Raw genomic sequence first — 26,443 nt, forward strand, 5'->3', positions numbered from 1 at the left:
ACTCATACCCACTTACTCAAAAGTAGACTCACACCTATACACACACAAAAATACACACTCACAAACAGGTACATACAACATCACATATGTACCCCCTTTCAGTCACTCAAACATTTATACTCACTCACACTCAAAAATAGATTCAAACACCTACACACACACAAATACCCACTCACAAGCATATACACATACAAACACAAATGCCCACATGCGCAGATGACAACACACACTCATGCACACCCATACAAACCCATGAACACCAACACTCACACACCCACCCTCACACCAAACGCATTCACATGCTTTCACACTCACACACACAAACACACACACACCCTTGAATTCATACTCTGACCCATAAGCCAACCCACTAAGACCCATCAGTCACACACACCCACACATAACTCACACACATTGAAATACGTACTGAAACACAGAAGCCAACTCCCACGAATAAAACTCTCACGCAGACTGTCACTGACACACACTCACCGACACATGCTATCAAACGTACACACACAAACACAGACACACTCTCTCACATTCCCTCAAACTCAGATACAAACACCCACACTTACACACTCACACACGCAGAAATACGCACTCACAAGTAAACACACATACAATCACACATAGGTACCCACTCTCACTCTCACTCACACAGTCATACGCACTTACTTAAAAATTGACTCACACCTATACACACACAAAAAGGCACACTCACAAGCATATACACGTAAAAACACAAGCACACATGCCAACACACAGTCACACATTACACACGTACAGAAATACACACTCACATATATACGCACATACAATCACACATTATGCACACCTGTCACTCACTCACACCTTCGTACTCACTCGCACTCAAAAGTAGACTCACACACCTACACACACACAGAAATACACACTCACAAATATACACACATACAATCACACAATTTACCCACTCTAACTCTGACTCACACAGTCATACTCACTCAAAGATAGACTCACACCTATACACACACACAAGAATATACACTCCCAGGCATATACACATGAAAACACAAACACACATGCACCGATGCCCACAGTCACACACACCTTTACACACTTATAAACACAGAAGTCACACACTCACCTCACAAACATATGTACATGCCATATCACATATGTACCCCCTTTCAGTCACTCACACATTTATACTCACTCACACTCAAAAATAATCTCAAACACCTACACACACAAATACGCACTCACAAGCCTATGCACAACATACAAACGTAAACACACACATACACAGATGCCAACACACCTGCACACACCCATACACACACTCAAAAGCACACACACATTCACCCTCACACACATATGAACCTACACGTACACACAAATGCACGAGTACAAACACAAACACAACACACAGACACATAACGCAAAACACAATATTGTACACATCACACACCAGCACACACAAAAACCCTTACACAAAAACATTCATATACATACACCCTTGGACACAAGCACTCACACACCAACATACACACTTACACAGTAAGTCACAAACACTCACACTCAAAAATAGGCTCACACACCTACACACACACAGAAATACACACTCAACACTATACGCACATACAATCACACATATGTACCTACTCTCGCTCTCACTCACATATTCATACGTACTCAAAAATGGACTCGCACCTATACACACACAAAATTACACACTCACAAGCATATACACATGAAAACACAAACACACATACACAGATGCCAACACACAGTCACACACACCCTTACACACTTATAACCACACAAGTCACACACTCACCCTCACACACACTTACACACATATGAACATACACATGCAGACATTCACACTCTCTCACACACACACTCACCCACAAACTCACCCACAATATTGAATCGATACTCAAACCCGAGCCAACACACTGACACACATCACAAACGCACACCCGTTCCCATCTCACACACACACGTACACACCCATACACACACACACTGACTCATTCACAAACACTCACAGCCATACACACTCAGATATGTACACGTACACACACCCAAACGTCCACAATCACAAACATAGATGCACACGCTCATTCAGGCACATATTTACAAATTCACACTCAAATGTAATCAGACACGTACAAACACAGAAACACACACAGATATAAACAAACACTAACACACATGCGAACACACACAGGAGACAACACACACACCCCTACCCTCACATTCACACACTCACAGAAAAACACAATCACACTTAAAAAACACACGTGCATACGGAGACATGTGAATACACCCAAGCCAACACAGTAACATACAAATGCACTCATTCACTGACTCTCATACTCACCCACATATCTCCCACTGCATGCACTCACACACATACACACACACGCACACACTCACACCAACGCACACAATAACCAACCTCACACAATCATTCACACTCCCGCACCCAAGTACCAATGCACACTCAATCCCAAACTCACTGACACACTCACTTGCAAACGCCTGCACATTCTCACACACCTCCCCACACCAAAACACAATGTCACACACTAACTCATTCACACTAACTCTCGCACCCATGAACAAAGAAATTCATGTTCAAATACACATGTACACACAGATGCAGTCACACATTCACTCACATACACCCACCAACACCCCAAAACTCACACTCACCCACACAAGACTCCCTTGCAATCACATGCACACCTACAGAGAAAAAATTCCAGACGCTCGCACACTCACATTTACACTCCCGCACAGTCACTTACACACACATTCAAAACTCACACGCTCATACACCTACACATTTACACATTTACTCTGTCTCGCACTCACACACAAACACCCTCCAAAGCATTTGAATCCATACTCAGACACACATGCCAACCCACTAAGACACATCACACAAATACACACACTCACCGCTCACATACACTTTCAAACACACACAAACACACAAGCCAACTCACAAAAACAAAATTCTCACATTGACTCTGTCACTCACACTCACACACTCAACACCACATGCAATCACACACACACAGAAACACAAACACACACGGGAATACGCTCCCTCGCATTCACTGAAACACACATTTATGCACCCTCTTACACACCCACACACACAGAAATACGGACTCACAAACCAGGCCCGTACAATCACACCTATGTACCCCGTCATTCACTCACACATCCATACTCACTCACACTCAAAAACAGACTCACACACCCACACCCACACACAGAAATACATACTCACAAATATACGCACATACAGTCACACCTATGTCCCCACTCTTACTCCGACTCACACACTCATACCCACTTACTCAAAAGTAGACTCACACCTATACACACACAAAAATACACACTCACAAACAGGTACATACAACATCACATATGTACCCCCTTTCAGTCACTCAAACATTTATACTCACTCACACTCAAAAATAGATTCAAACACCTACACACACACAAATACCCACTCACAAGCATATACACATACAAACACAAATGCCCATATGCACAGATGACAACACACACTCATGCACACCCATACAAACCCATGAACACCAACACTCACACACCCACCCTCACACCAAACGCATTCACATGCTTTCACACTCACACACACAAACACACACACACTCTTGAATTCATACTCTGACCCATAAGCCAACCCACTAAGACCCATCAGTCACACACACCCACACATAACTCACACACATTGAAATACGTACTGAAACACAGAAGCCAACTCCCACGAATAAAACTCTCACGCAGACTGTCACTGACACACACTCACCGACACATGCTATCAAACGTACACACACAAACACAGACACACTCTCTCACATTCCCTCAAACTCAGATACAAACACCCACACTTACACACTCACACACGCAGAAATACGCACTCACAAGTAAACACACATACAATCACACATAGGTACCCACTCTCACTCTCACTCACACAGTCATACGCACTTACTTAAAAATTGACTCACACCTATACACACACAAAAAGGCACACTCACAAGCATATACACGTAAAAACACAAGCACACATGCCAACACACAGTCACACATTACACACGTACAGAAATACACACTCACATATATACGCACATACAATCACACATTATGCACACCTGTCACTCACTCACACCTTCGTACTCACTCGCACTCAAAAGTAGACTCACACACCTACACACACACAGAAATACACACTCACAAATATACACACATACAATCACACAATTTACCCACTCTAACTCTGACTCACACAGTCATACTCACTCAAAGATAGACTCACACCTATACACACACACAAGAATATACACTCCCAGGCATATACACATGAAAACACAAACACACATGCACCGATGCCCACAGTCACACACACCTTTACACACTTATAAACACAGAAGTCACACACTCACCTCACAAACATATGTACATGCCATATCACATATGTACCCCCTTTCAGTCACTCACACATTTATACTCACTCACACTCAAAAATAATCTCAAACACCTACACACACAAATACGCACTCACAAGCCTATGCACAACATACAAACGTAAACACACACATACACAGATGCCAACACACCTGCACACACCCATACACACACTCAAAAGCACACACACATTCACCCTCACACACATATGAACCTACACGTACACACAAATGCACGAGTACAAACACAAACACAACACACAGACACATAACGCAAAACACAATATTGTACACATCACACACCAGCACACACAAAAACCCTTACACAAAAACATTCATATACATACACCCTTGGACACAAGCACTCACACACCAACATACACACTTACACAGTAAGTCACAAACACTCACACTCAAAAATAGGCTCACACACCTACACACACACAGAAATACACACTCAACACTATACGCACATACAATCACACATATGTACCTACTCTCGCTCTCACTCACATATTCATACGTACTCAAAAATGGACTCGCACCTATACACACACAAAATTACACACTCACAAGCATATACACATGAAAACACAAACACACATACACAGATGCCAACACACAGTCACACACACCCTTACACACTTATAACCACACAAGTCACACACTCACCCTCACACACACTTACACACATATGAACATACACATGCAGACATTCACACTCTCTCACACACACACTCACCCACAAACTCACCCACAATATTGAATCGATACTCAAACCCGAGCCAACACACTGACACACATCACAAACGCACACCCGTTCCCATCTCACACACACACACGTACACACCCATACACACACACACTGACTCATTCACAAACACTCACAGCCATACACACTCAGATATGTACACGTACACACACCCAAACGTCCACAATCACAAACATAGATGCACACGCTCATTCAGGCACATATTTACAAATTCACACTCAAATGTAATCAGACACGTACAAACACAGAAACACACACAGATATAAACAAACACTAACACACATGCGAACACACACAGGAGACAACACACACACCCCTACCCTCACATTCACACACTCACAGAAAAACACAATCACACTTAAAAAACACACGTGCATACGGAGACATGTGAATACACCCAAGCCAACACAGTAACATACAAATGCACTCATTCACTGACTCTCATACTCACCCACATATCTCCCACTGCATGCACTCACACACATACACACACACGCACACACTCACACCAACGCACACAATAACCAACCTCACACAATCATTCACACTCCCGCACCCAAGTACCAATGCACACTCAATCCCAAACTCACTGACACGCTCACTTGCAAACGCCTGCACATTCTCACACACCTCCCCACACCAAAACACAATGTCACACACTAACTCATTCACACTAACTCTCGCACCCATGAACAAAGAAATTCATGTTCAAATACACATGTACACACAGATGCAGTCACACATTCACTCACATACACCCACCAACACCCCAAAACTCACACTCACCCACACAAGACTCCCTTGCAATCACATGCACACCTACAGAGAAAAAATTCCAGACGCTCGCACACTCACATTTACACTCCCGCACAGTCACTTACACACACATTCAAAACTCACACGCTCATACACCTACACGTTTACACATTTACTCTGTCTCGCACTCACACACAAACACCCTCCAAAGCATTTGAATCCATACTCAGACACACATGCCAACCCACTAAGACACATCACACAAATACACACACTCACCGCTCACATACACTTTCAAACACACACAAACACACAAGCCAACTCACAAAAACAAAATTCTCACATTGACTCTGTCACTCACACTCACACACTCAACACCACATGCAATCACACACACACAGAAACACAAACACACACGGGAATACGCTCTCGCATTCACTGAAACACACATTTATGCACCCTCTTACACACCCACACACACAGAAATACGGACTCACAAACATAGGCCCGTACAATCACACCTATGTACCCCGTCATTCACTCACACATCCATACTCACTCACACTCAAAAACAGACTCACACACCCACACCCACACACAGAAATACATACTCACAAATATACGCACATACAGTCACACCTATGTCCCCACTCTTACTCCGACTCACACACTCATACCCACTTACTCAAAAGTAGACTCACATCTATACACACACAAAAATACACACTCACAAACAGGTACATACAACATCACATATGTACCCCCTTTCAGTCACTCAAACATTTATACTCACTCACACTCAAAAATAGATTCAAACACCTACACACACACAAATACCCACTCACAAGCATATACACATACAAACACAAATGCCCACATGCACAGATGACAACACACACTCATGCACACCCATACAAACCCATGAACACCAACACTCACACACCCACCCTCACACCAAACGCATTCACATGCTTTCACACTCACACACACAAACACACACACACCCTTGAATTCATACTCTGACCCATAAGCCAACCCACTAAGACCCATCAGTCACACACACCCACACATAACTCACACACATTGAAATACGTACTGAAACACAGAAGCCAACTCCCACGAATAAAACTCTCACGCAGACTGTCACTGACACACACTCACCGACACATGCTATCAAACGTACACACACAAACACAGACACACTCTCTCACATTCCCTCAAACTCAGATACAAACACCCACACTTACACACTCACACACGCAGAAATACGCACTCACAAGTAAACACACATACAATCACACATAGGTACCCACTCTCACTCTCACTCACACAGTCATACGCACTTACTTAAAAATTGACTCACACCTATACACACACAAAAAGGCACACTCACAAGCATATACACGTAAAAACACAAGCACACATGCCAACACACAGTCACACATTACACACGTACAGAAATACACACTCACATATATACGCACATACAATCACACATTATGCACACCTGTCACTCACTCACACCTTCGTACTCACTCGCACTCAAAAGTAGACTCACACACCTACACACACACAGAAATACACACTCACAAATATACACACATACAATCACACAATTTACCCACTCTAACTCTGACTCACACAGTCATACTCACTCAAAGATAGACTCACACCTATACACACACACAAGAATATACACTCCCAGGCATATACACATGAAAACACAAACACACATGCACCGATGCCCACAGTCACACACACCTTTACACACTTATAAACACAGAAGTCACACACTCACCTCACAAACATATGTACATGCCATATCACATATGTACCCCCTTTCAGTCACTCACAAATTTATACTCACTCACACTCAAAAATAATCTCAAACACCTACACACACAAATACGCACTCACAAGCCTATGCACAACATACAAACGTAAACACACACATACACAGATGCCAACACACCTGCACACACCCATACACACACTCAAAAGCACACACACATTCACCCTCACACACATATGAACCTACACGTACACACAAATGCACGAGTACAAACACAAACACAACACACAGACACATAACGCAAAACACAATATTGTACACATCACACACCAGCACACACAAAAACCCTTACACAAAAACATTCATATACATACACCCTTGGACACAAGCACTCACACACCAACATACACACTTACACAGTAAGTCACAAACACTCACACTCAAAAATAGGCTCACACACCTACACACACACAGAAATACACACTCAACACTATACGCACATACAATCACACATATGTACCTACTCTCGCTCTCACTCACATATTCATACGTGCTCAAAAATGGACTCGCACCTATACACACACAAAATTACACACTCACAAGCATATACACATGAAAACACAAACACACATACACAGATGCCAACACACAGTCACACACACCCTTACACACTTATAACCACACAAGTCACACACTCACCCTCACACACACTTACACACATATGAACATACACATGCAGACATTCACACTCTCTCACACACACACTCACCCACAAACTCACCCACAATATTGAATCGATACTCAAACCCGAGGCAACACACTGACACACATCACAAACGCACACCCGTTCCCATCTCACACACACACACGTACACACCCATACACACACACACTGACTCATTCACAAACACTCACTGCCATACACACTCAGATATGTACACGTACACACACCCAAACGTCCACAATCACAAACATAGATGCACACGCTCATTCATGCACATATTTACAAATTCACACTCAAATGTAATCAGACACGTACAAACACAGAAACACACACAGTTATAAACAAACACTAACACACATGCGAACACACACAGGAGACAACACACACACCCCTACCCTCACATTCACACACTCACAGAAAAACACAATCACACTTAAAAAACACACGTGCATACGCAGACATGTGAATACACCCAAGCCAACACAGTAACATACAAATGCACTCATTCACTGACTCTCATACTCACCCACATATCTCCCACTGCATGCACTCACACACATACACACACACACGCACACACTCACACCAACGCACACAAGAACCAACCTCACACAATCATTCACACTCCCGCACCCAAGCACCAACGCCCACTCAATCCCAAACTCACTGACACACTCACTTGCAAACGCCTGCCCATTCTCACACACCTCCCCACACCAAAACACAATGTCACACACTAACTCATTCACACTAACTCTCGCACCCATGAACAAAGTAATTCATGTTCAAATACACATGTACACACAGATGCAGTCACACATTCACTCACATACACCCACCAACACCCCAAAACTCACACTCACACTCACCCACACATGACTCCCTTGCAATCACATGCACACCTACAGAGAAAAAAATTCCAGACGCTCGCACACTCACATTTACACTCCCGCACAGTCACTTACACACACATTCAAAACTCACACGCTCATACACCTACACGTTTACACATTTACTCTGTCTCGCACTCACACACAAACACCCTCCAAAGCATTTGAATCCATACTCAGACACACATGCCAACCCACTAAGACACATCACACAAATACACACACTCACCCCTCACATACACATTCAAACACACATAGACACACAAGCCAACTCACAAAAACAAAATTCTCACATTGACTCTGTCACTCACACTCACACACTCAACACCACATGCAATCACACACACACAGAAACACAAACACACACGGGAATACGCTCTCTCGCATTCACTGAAACACACATTTATACACCCTCTTACACACCCACACACACAGAAATACAGACTCACAAACATGTGCCCATACAATCACACATATGCACCCCGTCATTCACTCACACATTCATACTCACTCACACTCAAAAACAGACTCACACACACACACACACACACAGAAATACATACTCACAAATATACGCACATACAGTCACACCTATGTCCCCACTCTTACTCCGACTCACACACTCATACCCCCTTACTCAAAAATAGACTCACACCTCTACACACACAAAAATACACACTCACAAACAGGTACATACAATATCACATATGTACCCCCTTTCAATCACTCAAACATTTATACTCACTCACACTCAAAAAGAGATTCAAACACCTACCCACACACAAATACCCACTCACAAGCATATACACCTACAAACACAAATGCCCACATGCACAGATGACAACACACACTCACGCACACCCATACAAACCCATGAACACAAACACTCACACACCCACCCTCACACCAAACGCATTCACATGCTTTCACACTCACACACACACACCCTTGAATTCATACTCTGACCCATAAGCCAACCCACTAAGACCCATCAGTCACACACACCCACACAAAACTCACACACATTGAAATACGTACTGAAACACAGAAGCCAACTCCCACGAATAAAACTCTCACGCAGACTGTCAGTGACACACACTCACCGACACATGCTATCAAACGTACACACACAAACACACACACTCTCACACATTCCCTCAAACTCAGATACAAACACCCACACTTACACACTCACACACACAGAAGTACACACTCACAAGTAAACACACATACAATCACACATAGGTACCCACTCTCACTCTCACTCACACAGTCATACTCACTTACTTAAAAATAGACTCACACCTATACACACACAAAAAGGCACACTCACAAGCATATACACGTCAAAACACAAACACACATGCCAACACACAGTCACACATTACACACGTATAGAAATACACACTCACATATATACGCTCCTACAATCACACATTATGCACACCTGTCACTCACTCACACATTCGTACTCACTCACACTCAAAAATAGACTCACACACCTACACACACACAGAAATACACACTCACAAATATACACACATACAATCACACAATTTACCCACTCTAACTCTGACTCACACAGTCATACTCACTCACTCAAACATAGACTCACACCTACACACACACAAGAATATACACTCCCAGGCATATACACATGCAAACACAAACACACATGCACCGATGCCAACAGTCACACACACCTTTACACACTTAGAAACACAGAAGTCACACACTCACCTCACAAACCTATGTACATGCCATATCACATATGTACCCCCTTTCAGTCACTCACACATTTATACTCACTCACACTCAAAAATAATCTCAAACACCTACACACACAAATACGCACTCACAAGCCTATACACATACAAACATAAACACACACATACGCAGATGCCAACACACCTGCACACACCCATACACACACTCAAAAGCACACACACATTCACCCTCACACACATATGAACATACACGTACACACAAATGCACGCGTACAAACACAACACACCGACACATAACGCAAAACACAGTATTGTACACATCACACACCAGCACACACAAAAACCCTTACACAAAATCATTCATATACATACACCCTTGGACACAAGCACTCACACACCTGCATACACACTTACACAGTAAGTCACAAACACTCACACTCATAAATAGGCTCACACACCTACACACACAGAAATACACACTCAACACTATACGCACATACAATCACACATATGTACCTACTCTCGCTCTCACTCACATACTCATACGTACTCAAAAGTGGACTCACACCTATACACACACAAAAATACACACTCACAAGCATATACACATGAAAACACAAACACACATACACAGATGCCAACACACAGTCACACACACCCTTACACACTTATAACCACACAAGTCACACACTCACCCTCACACACACTTCCACACATATGAACATACAAATGCAGACATTCACACTCTCTCACACACACACTCACCCACAAACTCACCCACAATATTGAATCGATACTCAAACCCGAGCCAACACACTGACACACATCACAAACGCACACCCGTTCCCATCTCACACACACACACGTACACACCCATACACACACACACTGACTCATTCACAAACACTCACAGCCATACACACTCAGATATGTACACGGACACACACCCAAACGTCCACAATCACAAACATATATGCACACGCTCATTCATGCACATATTTACAAATTCACGCTCAAATGTAATCAGACACATACAAACACAGAAACACACACAGATATAAACAAACACTAACACACATGTGAACACACAAAGGAGACAACACACACAAACCCTACCCTCACATTCACACACTCACAGAAAAACACAATCACACTTAGAAAACACACGTGCATACGCAGACATGTGAATACACCCAAGCCAACACAGTAACATACAAATGCACTCATTCACTGACTCTCATACTCACCCACATATCTCCCACTGCATGCACTCACACTCATACACACACACACGCACACACTCACACCAACGCACACAAGAACCAACCTCACACAATCATTCACACTCCCGCACCCAAGCACCAACGCACACTCAATCCCAAACTCACTGACACACTCACTTGCAAACGCCTGCACATTCTCACACACCTCCCCACACCAAAACACAATGTCACACACTAACTCATTCACACTAACTCTCGCACCCATGAACAAAGAAATTCATGTTCAAATACACATGTACACACAGATGCAGTCACACATTCACTCACATACACCCACCAACACCCAAAAACTCACACTCACCCACACATGACTCCCTTGCAATCACATGCACACCTATAGAGAAAAAATTCCAGACGCTCGCACACTCACATTTACACTCCCGCACAGTCACTTACACACACATTCAAAACTCACACGCTCATACACCTACACGTTTACACATTTACTCTGTCTCGCACTCACACACAAACACCCTCCAAAGCATTTGAATCCATACTCAGACACACATGCCAACCCACTAAGACACATCACACAAATACACACACTCACCGCTCACATACACTTTCAAACACACACAAACACACAAGCCAACTCACAAAAACAAAATTCTCACATTGACTCTGTCACTCACACTCACACACTCAATACCACATGCAATCACACACACACAGAAACACAAACACACACGGGAATACGCTCTCTCGCATTCACTGAAACACACATTTATGCACCCTCTTACACACCCACACACACAGAAATACGGACTCACAAACATAGGCCCGTACAATCACACCTATGTACCCCGTCATTCACTCACACATCCATACTCACTCACACTCAAAAACAGACTCACACACCCACACCCACACACAGAAATACATACTCACAAATATACGCACATACAGTCACACCTATGTCCCCACTCTTACTCCGACTCACACACTCATACCCACTTACTCAAAAGTAGACTCACACCTATACACACACAAAAATACACACTCACAAACAGGTACATACAACATCACATATGTACCCCCTTTCAGTCACTCAAACATTTATACTCACTCACACTCAAAAATAGATTCAAACACCTACACACACACAAATACCCACTCACAAGCATATACACATACAAACACAAATGCCCACATGCACAGATGACAACACACACTCATGCACACCCATACAAACCCATGAACACCAACACTCACACACCCACCCTCACACCAAACGCATTCACATGCTTTCACACTCACACACACAAACACACACACACCCTTGAATTCATACTCTGACCCATAAGCCAACCCACTAAGACCCATCAGTCACACACACCCACACATAACTCACACACATTGAAATACGTACTGAAACACAGAAGCCAACTCCCACGAATAAAACTCTCACGCAGACTGTCACTGACACACACTCACCGACACATGCTATCAAACGTACACACACAAACACAGACACACTCTCTCACATTCCCTCAAACTCAGATACAAACACCCACACTTACACACTCACACACGCAGAAATACGCACTCACAAGTAAACACACATACAATCACACATAGGTACCCACTCTCACTCTCACTCACACAGTCATACGCACTTACTTAAAAATTGACTCACACCTATACACACACAAAAAGGCACACTCACAAGCATATACACGTAAAAACACAAGCACACATGCCAACACACAGTCACACATTACACACGTACAGAAATACACACTCACATATATACGCACATACAATCACACATTATGCACACCTGTCACTCACTCACACCTTCGTACTCACTCGCACTCAAAAGTAGACTCACACACCTACACACACACAGAAATACACACTCACAAATATACACACATACAATCACACAATTTACCCACTCTAACTCTGACTCACACAGTCATACTCACTCAAAGATAGACTCACACCTATACACACACACAAGAATATACACTCCCAGGCATATACACATGAAAACACAAACACACATGCACCGATGCCCACAGTCACACACACCTTTACACACTTATAAACACAGAAGTCACACACTCACCTCACAAACATATGTACATGCCATATCACATATGTACCCCCTTTCAGTCACTCACACATTTATACTCACTCACACTCAAAAATAATCTCAAACACCTACACACACAAATACGCACTCACAAGCCTATGCACAACATACAAACGTAAACACACACATACACAGATGCCAACACACCTGCACACACCCATACACACACTCAAAAGCACACACACATTCACCCTCACACACATATGAACCTACACGTACACACAAATGCACGAGTACAAACACAAACACAACACACAGACACATAACGCAAAACACAATATTGTACACATCACACACCAGCACACACAAAAACCCTTACACAAAAACATTCATATACATACACCCTTGGACACAAGCACTCACACACCAACATACACACTTACACAGTAAGTCACAAACACTCACACTCAAAAATAGGCTCACACACCTACACACACACAGAAATACACACTCAACACTATACGCACATACAATCACACATATGTACCTACTCTCGCTCTCACTCACATATTCATACGTACTCAAAAATGGACTCGCACCTATACACACACAAAATTACACACTCACAAGCATATACACATGAAAACACAAACACACATACACAGATGCCAACACACAGTCACACACACCCTTACACACTTATAACCACACAAGTCACACACTCACCCTCACACACACTTACACACATATGAACATACACATGCAGACATTCACACTCTCTCACACACACACTCACCCACAAACTCACCCACAATATTGAATCGATACTCAAACCCGAGCCAACACACTGACACACATCACAAACGCACACCCGTTCCCATCTCACACACACACACGTACACACCCATACACACACACACTGACTCATTCACAAACACTCACAGCCATACACACTCAGATATGTACACGTACACACACCCAAACGTCCACAATCACAAACATAGATGCACACGCTCATTCAGGCACATATTTACAAATTCACACTCAAATGTAATCAGACACGTACAAACACAGAAACACACACAGATATAAACAAACACTAACACACATGCGAACACACACAGGAGACAACACACACACCCCTACCCTCACATTCACACACTCACAGAAAAACACAATCACACTTAAAAAACACACGTGCATACGGAGACATGTGAATACACCCAAGCCAACACAGTAACATACAAATGCACTCATTCACTGACTCTCATACTCACCCACATATCTCCCACTGCATGCACTCACACACATACACACACACGCACACACTCACACCAACGCACACAATAACCAACCTCACACAATCATTCACACTCCCGCACCCAAGTACCAATGCACACTCAATCCCAAACTCACTGACACGCTCACTTGCAAACGCCTGCACATTCTCACACACCTCCCCACACCAAAACACAATGTCACACACTAACTCATTCACACTAACTCTCGCACCCATGAACAAAGAAATTCATGTTCAAATACACATGTACACACAGATGCAGTCACACATTCACTCACATACACCCACCAACACCCCAAAACTCACACTCACCCACACAAGACTCCCTTGCAATCACATGCACACCTACAGAGAAAAAATTCCAGACGCTCGCACACTCACATTTACACTCCCGCACAGTCACTTACACACACATTCAAAACTCACACGCTCATACACCTACACGTTTACACATTTACTCTGTCTCGCACTCACACACAAACACCCTCCAAAGCATTTGAATCAATACTCAGACACACATGCCAACCCACTAAGACACATCACACAAATACACACACTCACCGCTCACATACACTTTCAAACACACACAAACACACAAGCCAACTCACAAAAACAAAATTCTCACATTGACTCTGTCACTCACACTCACACACTCAACACCACATGCAATCACACACACACAGAAACACAAACACACACGGGAATACGCTCTCGCATTCACTGAAACACACATTTATGCACCCTCTTACACACCCACACACACAGAAATACGGACTCACAAACATAGGCCCGTACAATCACACCTATGTACCCCGTCATTCACTCACACATCCATACTCACTCACACTCAAAAACAGACTCACACACCCACACCCACACACAGAAATACATACTCACAAATATACGCACATACAGTCACACCTATGTCCCCACTCTTACTCCGACTCACACACTCATACCCACTTACTCAAAAGTAGACTCACATCTATACACACACAAAAATACACACTCACAAACAGGTACATACAACATCACATATGTACCCCCTTTCAGTCACTCAAACATTTATACTCACTCACACTCAAAAATAGATTCAAACACCTACACACACACAAATACCCACTCACAAGCATATACACATACAAACACAAATGCCCACATGCACAGATGACAACACACACTCATGCACACCCATACAAACCCATGAACACCAACACTCACACACCCACCCTCACACCAAACGCATTCACATGCTTTCACACTCACACACACAAACACACACACACCCTTGAATTCATACTCTGACCCATAAGCCAACCCACTAAGACCCATCAGTCACACACACCCACACATAACTCACACACATTGAAATACGTACTGAAACACAGAAGCCAACTCCCACGAATAAAACTCTCACGCAGACTGTCACTGACACACACTCACCGACACATGCTATCAAACGTACACACACAAACACAGACACACTCTCTCACATTCCCTCAAACTCAGATACAAACACCCACACTTACACACTCACACACGCAGAAATACGCACTCACAAGTAAACACACATACAATCACACATAGGTACCCACTCTCACTCTCACTCACACAGTCATACGCACTTACTTAAAAATTGACTCACACCTATACACACACAAAAAGGCACACTCACAAGCATATACACGTAAAAACACAAGCACACATGCCAACACACAGTCACACATTACACACGTACAGAAATACACACTCACATATATACGCACATACAATCACACATTATGCACACCTGTCACTCACTCACACCTTCGTACTCACTCGCACTCAAAAGTAGACTCACACACCTACACACACACAGAAATACACACTCACAAATATACACACATACAATCACACAATTTACCCACTCTAACTCTGACTCACACAGTCATACTCACTCAAAGATAGACTCACACCTATACACACACACAAGAATATACACTCCCAGGCATATACACATGAAAACACAAACACACATGCACCGATGCCCACAGTCACACACACCTTTACACACTTATAAACACAGAAGTCACACACTCACCTCACAAACATATGTACATGCCATATCACATATGTACCCCCTTTCAGTCACTCACACATTTATACTCACTCACACTCAAAAATAATCTCAAACACCTACACACACAAATACGCACTCACAAGCCTATGCACAACATACAAACGTAAACACACACATACACAGATGCCAACACACCTGCACACACCCATACACACACTCAAAAGCACACACACATTCACCCTCACACACATATGAACCTACACGTACACACAAATGCACGAGTACAAACACAAACACAACACACAGACACATAACGCAAAACACAGTATTGTACACATCACACACCAGCACACACAAAAACCCTTACACAAAAACATTCATATACATACACCCTTGGACACAAACACTCACACACCAACATACACACTTACACAGTAAGTCACAAACACTCACACTCAAAAATAGGCTCACACACCTACACACACACAGAAATACACACTCAACACTATACGCACATACAATCACACATATGTACCTACTCTCGCTCTCACTCACATATTCATACGTACTCAAAAATGGACTCGCACCTATACACACACAAAATTACACACTCACAAGCATATACACATGAAAACACAAACACACATACACAGATGCCAACACACAGTCACACACACCCTTACACACTTATAACCACACAAGTCACACACTCACCCTCACACACACTTACACACATATGAACATACACATGCAGACATTCACACTCTCTCACACACACACTCACCCACAAACTCACCCACAATATTGAATCGATACTCAAACCCGAGGCAACACACTGACACACATCACAAACGCACACCCGTTCCCATCTCACACACACACACGTACACACCCATACACACACACACTGACTCATTCACAAACACTCACAGCCATACACACTCAGATATGTACACGGACACACACCCAAACGTCCACAATCACAAACATAGATGCACACGCTCATTCATGCACATATTTACAAATTCACACTCAAATGTAATCAGACACGTACAAACACAGAAACACACACAGATATAAACAAACACTAACACACATGTGAACACACACAGGAGACAACACACACACCCCTACCCTCACATTCACACACTCACAGAAAAACACAATCACACTTAAAAAACACACGTGCATACGCAGACATGTGAATACACCCAAGCCAACACAGTAACATACAAATGCACTCATTCACTGACTCTCATACTCACCCACATATCTCCCACTGCATGCACTCACACACATACACACACACACGCACACACTCACACCAACGCACACAAGAACCAACCTCACACAATCATTCACACTCCCGCACCCAAGCACCAACGCCCACTCAATCCCAAACTCACTGACACACTCACTTGCAAACGCCTGCCCATTCTCACACACCTCCCCACACCAAAACACAATGTCACACACTAACTCATTCACACTAACTCTCGCACCCATGAACAAAGAAATTCATGTTCAAATACACATGTACACACAGATGCAGTCACACATTCACTCACATACACCCACCAACACCCCAAAACTCACACTCACACTCACCCACACATGACTCCCTTGCAATCACATGCACACCTACAGAGAAAAAAATTCCAGACGCTCGCACACTCACATTTACACTCCCGCACAGTCACTTACACACACATTCAAAACTCACACGCTCATACACCTACACGTTTACACATTTACTCTGTCTCGCACTCACACACAAACACCCTCCAAAGCATTTGAATCCATACTCAGACACACATGCCAACCCACTAAGACACATCACACAAATACACACACTCACCCCTCACATACACATTCAAACACACATAGACACACAAGCCAACTCACAAAAACAAAATTCTCACATTGACTCTGTCACTCACACTCACACACTCAACACCACATGCAATCACACACACACAGAAACACAAACACACACGGGAATACGCTCTCTCGCATTCACTGAAACACACATTTATACACCCTCTTACACACCCACACACACAGAAATACAGACTCACAAACATGTGCCCATACAATCACACATATGCACCCCGTCATTCACTCACACATTCATACTCACTCACACTCAAAAACAGACTCACACACACACACACACACACACAGAAATACATACTCACAAATATACGCACATACAGTCACACCTATGTCCCCACTCTTACTCCGACTCACACACTCATACCCCCTTACTCAAAAATAGACTCACACCTCTACACACACAAAAATACACACTCACAAACAGGTACATACAATATCACATATGTACCCCCTTTCAATCACTCAAACATTTATACTCACTCACACTCAAAAAGAGATTCAAACACCTACCCACACACAAATACCCACTCACAAGCATATACACCTACAAACACAAATGCCCACATGCACAGATGACAACACACACTCACGCACACCCATACAAACCCATGAACACAAACACTCACACACCCACCCTCACACCAAACGCATTCACATGCTTTCACACTCACACACACACACCCTTGAATTCATACTCTGACCCATAAGCCAACCCACTAAGACCCATCAGTCACACACACCCACACAAAACTCACACACATTGAAATACGTACTGAAACACAGAAGCCAACTCCCACGAATAAAACTCTCACGCAGACTGTCAGTGACACACACTCACCGACACATGCTATCAAACGTACACACACAAACACACACACTCTCACACATTCCCTCAAACTCAGATACAAACACCCACACTTACACACTCACACACACAGAAGTACACACTCACAAGTAAACACACATACAATCACACATAGGTACCCACTCTCACTCTCACTCACACAGTCATACTCACTTACTTAAAAATAGACTCACACCTATACACACACAAAAAGGCACACTCACAAGCATATACACGTCAAAACACAAGCACACATGCCAACACACAGTCACACATTACACACATATAGAAATACACACTCACATATATACGCTCCTACAATCACACATTATGCACACCTGTCACTCACTCACACATTCGTACTCACTCACACTCAAAAATAGACTCACACACCTACACACACACAGAAATACACACTCACAAATATACACACATACAATCACACAATTTACCCACTCTAACTCTGACTCACACAGTCATACTCACTCACTCAAACATAGACTCACACCTACACACACACAAGAATATACACTCCCAGGCATATACACATGCAAACACAAACACACATGCACCGATGCCAACAGTCACACACACCTTTACACACTTAGAAACACAGAAGTCACACACTCACCTCACAAACATATGTACATGCCATATCACATATGTACCCCCTTTCAGTCACTCACACATTTATACTCACTCACACTCAAAAATAATCTCAAACACCTACACACACAAATACGCACTCACAAGCCTATACACATACAAACATAAACACACACATACGCAGATGCCAACACACCTGCACACACCCATACACACACTCAAAAGCACACACACATTCACCCTCACACACATATGAACATACACGTACACACAAATGCACGCGTACAAACACAACACACCGACACATAACGCAAAACACAGTATTGTACACATCACACACCAGCACACACAAAAACCCTTGCACAAAATCATTCATATACATACACCCTTGGACACAAGCACTCACACACCTGCATACACACTTACACAGTAAGTCACAAACACTCACACTCAAAAATAGGCTCACACACCTACACACACACAGAAATACACACTCAACACTATACGCACATACAATCACACATATGTACCTACTCTCGCTCTCACTCACATATTCATACGTACTCAAAAATGGACTCGCACCTATACACACACAAAATTACACACTCACAAGCATATACACATGAAAACACAAACACACATACACAGATGCCAACACACAGTCACACACACCCTTACACACTTATAACCACACAAGTCACACACTCACCCTCACACACACTTACACACATATGAACATACACATGCAGACATTCACACTCTCTCACACACACACTCACCCACAAACTCACCCACAATATTGAATCGATACTCAAACCCGAGCCAACACACTGACACACATCACAAACGCACACCCGTTCCCATCTCACACACACACACGTACACACCCATACACACACACACTGACTCATTCACAAACACTCACAGCCATACACACTCAGATATGTACACGTACACACACCCAAACGTCCACAATCACAAACATAGATGCACACGCTCATTCAGGCACATATTTACAAATTCACACTCAAATGTAATCAGACACGTACAAACACAGAAACACACACAGATATAAACAAACACTAACACACATGCGAACACACACAGGAGACAACACACACACCCCTACCCTCACATTCACACACTCACAGAAAAACACAATCACACTTAAAAAACACACGTGCATACGGAGACATGTGAATACACCCAAGCCAACACAGTAACATACAAATGCACTCATTCACTGACTCTCATACTCACCCACATATCTCCCACTGCATGCACTCACACACATACACACACACGCACACACTCACACCAACGCACACAATAACCAACCTCACACAATCATTCACACTCCCACACCCAAGTACCAATGCACACTCAATCCCAAACTCACTGACACACTCACTTGCAAACGCCTGCACATTCTCACACACCTCCCCACACCAAAACACAATGTCACACACTAACTCATTCACACTAACTCTCGCACCCATGAACAAAGAAATTCATGTTCAAATACACATGTACACACAGATGCAGTCACACATTCACTCACATACACCCACCAACACCCCAAAACTCACACTCACCCACACAAGACTCCCTTGCAATCACATGCACACCTACAGAGAAAAAATTCCAGACGCTCGCACACTCACATTTACACTCCCGCACAGTCACTTACACACACATTCAAAACTCACACGCTCATACACCTACACGTTTACACATTTACTCTGTCTCGCACTCACACACAAACACCCTCCAAAGCATTTGAATCCATACTCAGACACACATGCCAACCCACTAAGACACATCACACAAATACACACACTCACCGCTCACATACACTTTCAAACACACACAAACACACAAGCCAACTCACAAAAACAAAATTCTCACATTGACTCTGTCACTCACACTCACACACTCAACACCACATGCAATCACACACACACAGAAACACAAACACACACGGGAATACGCTCTCGCATTCACTGAAACACACATTTATGCACCCTCTTACACACCCACACACACAGAAATACGGACTCACAAACATAGGCCCGTACAATCACACCTATGTACCCCGTCATTCACTCACACATCCATACTCACTCACACTCAAAAACAGACTCACACACCCACACCCACACACAGAAATACATACTCACAAATATACGCACATACAGTCACACCTATGTCCCCACTCTTACTCTGACTCACACACTCATACCCACTTACTCAAAAGTAGACTCACACCTATACACACACAAAAATACACACTCACAAACAGGTACATACAACATCACATATGTACCCCCTTTCAGTCACTCAAACATTTATACTCACTCACACTCAAAAATAGATTCAAACACCTACACACACACAAATACCCACTCACAAGCATATACACATACAAACACAAATGCCCACATGCACAGATGACAACACACACTCATGCACACCCATACAAACCCATGAACACCAACACTCACACACCCACCCTCACACCAAACGCATTCACATGCTTTCACACTCACACACACAAACACACACACACTCTTGAATTCATACTCTGACCCATAAGCCAACCCACTAAGACCCATCAGTCACACACACCCACACATAACTCACACACATTGAAATACGTACTGAAACACAGAAGCCAACTCCCACGAATAAAACTCTCACGCAGACTGTCACTGACACACACTCACCGACACATGCTATCAAACGTACACACACAAACACAGACACACTCTCTCACATTCCCTCAAACTCAGATACAAACACCCACACTTACACACTCACACACGCAGAAATACGCACTCACAAGTAAACACACATACAATCACACATAGGTACCCACTCTCACTCTCACTCACACAGTCATACGCACTTACTTAAAAATTGACTCACACCTATACACACACAAAAAGGCACACTCACAAGCATATACGCGTAAAAACACAAGCACACATGCCAACACACAGTCACACATTACACACGTACAGAAATACACACTCACATATATACGCACATACAATCACACATTATGCACACCTGTCACTCACTCACACCTTCGTACTCACTCGCACTCAAAAGTAGACTCACACACCTACACACACACAGAAATACACACTCACAAATATACACACATACAATCACACAATTTACCCACTCTAACTCTGACTCACACAGTCATACTCACTCAAAGATAGACTCACACCTATACACACACACAAGAATATACACTCCCAGGCATATACACATGAAAACACAAACACACATGCACCGATGCCCACAGTCACACACACCTTTACACACTTATAAACACAGAAGTCACACACTCACCTCACAAACATATGTACATGCCATATCACATATGTACCCCCTTTCAGTCACTCACACATTTATACTCACTCACACTCAAAAATAATCTCAAACACCTACACACACAAATACGCACTCACAAGCCTATGCACAACATACAAACGTAAACACACACATACACAGATGCCAACACACCTGCACACACCCATACACACACTCAAAAGCACACACACATTCACCCTCACACACATATGAACCTACACGTACACACAAATGCACGAGTACAAACACAAACACAACACACAGACACATAACGCAAAACACACTATTGTACACATCACACACCAGCACACACAAAAACCCTTACACAAAAACATTCATATACATACACCCTTGGACACAAGCACTCACACACCAACATACACACTTACACAGTAAGTCACAAACACTCACACTCAAAAATAGGCTCACACACCTACACACACACAGAAATACACACTCAACACTATACGCACATACAATCACACATATGTACCTACTCTCGCTCTCACTCACATATTCATACGTACTCAAAAATGGACTCGCACCTATACACACACAAAATTACACACTCACAAGCATATACACATGAAAACACAAACACACATACACAGATGCCAACACACAGTCACACACACCCTTACACACTTATAACCACACAAGTCACACACTCACCCTCACACACACTTACACACATATGAACATACACATGCAGACATTCACACTCTCTCACACACACACTCACCCACAAACTCACCCACAATATTGAATCGATACTCAAACCCGAGCCAACACACTGACACACATCACAAACGCACACCCGTTCCCATCTCACACACACACACGTACACACCCATACACACACACACTGACTCATTCACAAACACTCACAGCCATACACACTCAGATATGTACACGTACACACACCCAAACGTCCACAATCACAAACATAGATGCACACGCTCATTCAGGCACATATTTACAAATTCACACTCAAATGTAATCAGACACGTACAAACACAGAAACACACACAGATATAAACAAACACTAACACACATGCGAACACACACAGGAGACAACACACACACCCCTACCCTCACATTCACACACTCACAGAAAAACACAATCACACTTAAAAAACACACGTGCATACGGAGACATGTGAATACACCCAAGCCAACACAGTAACATACAAATGCACTCATTCACTGACTCTCATACTCACCCACATATCTCCCACTGCATGCACTCACACACATACACACACACGCACACACTCACACCAACGCACACAATAACCAACCTCACACAATCATTCACACTCCCGCACCCAAGTACCAATGCACACTCAATCCCAAACTCACTGACACGCTCACTTGCAAACGCCTGCACATTCTCACACACCTCCCCACACCAAAACACAATGTCACACACTAAGTCATTCACACTAACTCTCGCACCCATGAACAAAGAAATTCATGTTCAAATACACATGTACACACAGATGCAGTCACACATTCACTCACATACACCCACCAACACCCCAAAACTCACACTCACCCACACAAGACTCCCTTGCAATCACATGCACACCTACAGAGAAAAAATTCCAGACGCTCGCACACTCACATTTACACTCCCGCACAGTCACTTACACACACATTCAAAACTCACACGCTCATACACCTACACGTTTACACATTTACTCTGTCTCGCACTCACACACAAACACCCTCCAAAGCATTTGAATCCATACTCAGACACACATGCCAACCCACTAAGACACATCACACAAATACACACACTCACCGCTCACATACACTTTCAAACACACACAAACACACAAGCCAACTCACAAAAACAAAATTCTCACATTGA

This window comes from Castor canadensis, chromosome 1 (assembly GCF_047511655.1).
Source record: "Castor canadensis chromosome 1, mCasCan1.hap1v2, whole genome shotgun sequence".
Classification (NCBI taxonomy): Eukaryota; Metazoa; Chordata; class Mammalia; order Rodentia; family Castoridae; genus Castor; species Castor canadensis.